This window comes from Odocoileus virginianus, unplaced genomic scaffold (assembly GCF_023699985.2).
Source record: "Odocoileus virginianus isolate 20LAN1187 ecotype Illinois unplaced genomic scaffold, Ovbor_1.2 Unplaced_Scaffold_13, whole genome shotgun sequence".
In the NCBI taxonomy this organism is placed as follows: domain Eukaryota; kingdom Metazoa; phylum Chordata; class Mammalia; order Artiodactyla; family Cervidae; genus Odocoileus; species Odocoileus virginianus.
In genome coordinates this window covers 1,591,411-1,593,518 of record NW_027224275.1, presented here as the reverse complement: position 1 = coordinate 1,593,518, position 2,108 = coordinate 1,591,411, and positions in this window count along the sequence as shown.

The window sequence follows — 2,108 nt, the reverse complement described above, 5'->3', positions numbered from 1 at the left end:
TACTCTCAAGTTGTGGTGTGTGGGCTTCTCATTCAGGTGGCTTATCTTGTTGCAGAACACCAGTTCTGGGGCACACGGGCTTCAGTAATTGTGCCACAGGGGTTCAGTTGTTGTGGCACGGGCTTAGTTGCTCCATGGCATGTGGGATCTTCCCAGAACAAGGATCAAAACCATGTTACTTGCATTGGCAGGGGATTCTTATCCACTGTATCACCAGGGAAGTCCATTGCCCAATTTTTTATTGGGCTATTTATCTTATTTATGGTTGAGTTTTAAGAGGTTTTTTTTTCTTTTTGTTCGTTTGTTTTATATATATTCTGGATAGTAGACTTGTATCAGATGTATGATTTGCAATTCTTTTTTTCCAGTCTGTGGGATGTCTTTCCACTTTCTTGATAGTGTCCTTTGATATACAAAAGTTTTACATTTTTATGAAGTCCAACTTATTTCTTTTTGTTGCTCGTGCTTTTGATGTCATCTCACTGCTTCTTTAGGCAGTAGTTCTTGATATTTCTTTATCCTCTGACTACCCCAGCCCTATCCTCAGTCATTCTCTTGAAGGTCCTTGATCTCAAGCAAACAAACTAAAAATTTGCTTTTTCTGAGAACACACTTCAAATGCTCTCAGGTATTCTGTTACGATATGGGAAGTTATGAGGCCAGACCTAATTACAATGAATGTAGGGAGGCTATAGCTAATAGTATTTCCATAAGTCTGCAACACAAACACACTCAAATATTTATGTTAGATTCATTCATTTATTATAGGTTGTATTCATTGTAGGTTGTAATGACACCATAGAATAAATGTGACCTTCACAGCAGTGATGGAACAATACAAAGATGGGGCATTTTCCAATGTTATATGGCAGTCTGGATGGGAGAATGGATCCATGTATACGTATGGCTGAGTCACTTTGCTGTGCACATGAAGCCATCACAATATTGTTAATCAGCTATCCTCCAATATAAGATAAAAAGTTTAAAAAATAAAATGTGTATCATCAAAAAAAAAAAAAAAGGACGAGGCATTTCCAAATGACTCAAGTATTAATGGCAGGGTATATGATTGTTCTGATGAAAGCTCTGAGAGTAAAAATAATATTTGTAATGACGACAATTGATACGAGAACTCTCATTCCCATCAAGATCAGTCCTAGATTGAGAAGCCATTCTTTGTATTCCTCTATGTTTCTGCTCTGTGTCTTTAAGACTGTTTCTCACTTCATCTTTACACGCTCAAATTCTCCCCAGCCTTTAAAGGCCAGCTCACCTCTATGAAGCTTGCCCTGACTTCCCCCATCGTTAGGCCCCAGACATAGCCTGAGGTGAGGGGCACTAGTCAACTGCAGATTGAGTCATGACTTGGGGGAAAGCCAGTGCTCGGGATGAAGTGGAGAGCCTCAGGTTGAGAGAGCCAGGCTGAAGAATTTGCTTCTCTAGATGTGGAGTGGCCAAATAGTGTAACAGTGAAATGCTTAGCCATTATCATGTTGGCTGACCATGGGAAAACTGCCTTCTCTCTCAGTTTCCCCCTATCTGTTCGACAAGATTATGACAGTACCTACTTCACAGGACTGTTAAGGAAATTCCATGAGTTAATACCTACCTGCAAAGGACTAAGAACAGTAGTCCCTTAGAACAGTACTTGACAAGTAAAATACACTTACTAAATGTTTTATTTATTTCTAAATTTCGTTTGGTTAAAATCTCAGGATCTTGACATAAGAAACTCAGCGACATGTCTCACAAGTCCCTGGTTACACCCAAAAAGGTCTTCTCATAAATGCTACGATTTGCACAGAGGAGACTGGAATATGGTAGGTAGCAGAAACTCATGGACCAATGAGGTATCTCTAGTAATATTTTAATTTAAAACCTGGAGCAGGCATAATTTTCAAATTCTACTTATAAACTATTAGAATTAATGACCAAAGTCATTCTGTATACTAGCAACAAAGAAAAGCAATTTTAATGATACCATTTACAGTAGCAACAAAAATCTCAATTATGTGGGATTTGATATGACATGAAATGTGCAATATTTCTACACTGACTATGATAGAACATTGCTGATGAATTAAAAACAATCTAGAGAAATGGAGATA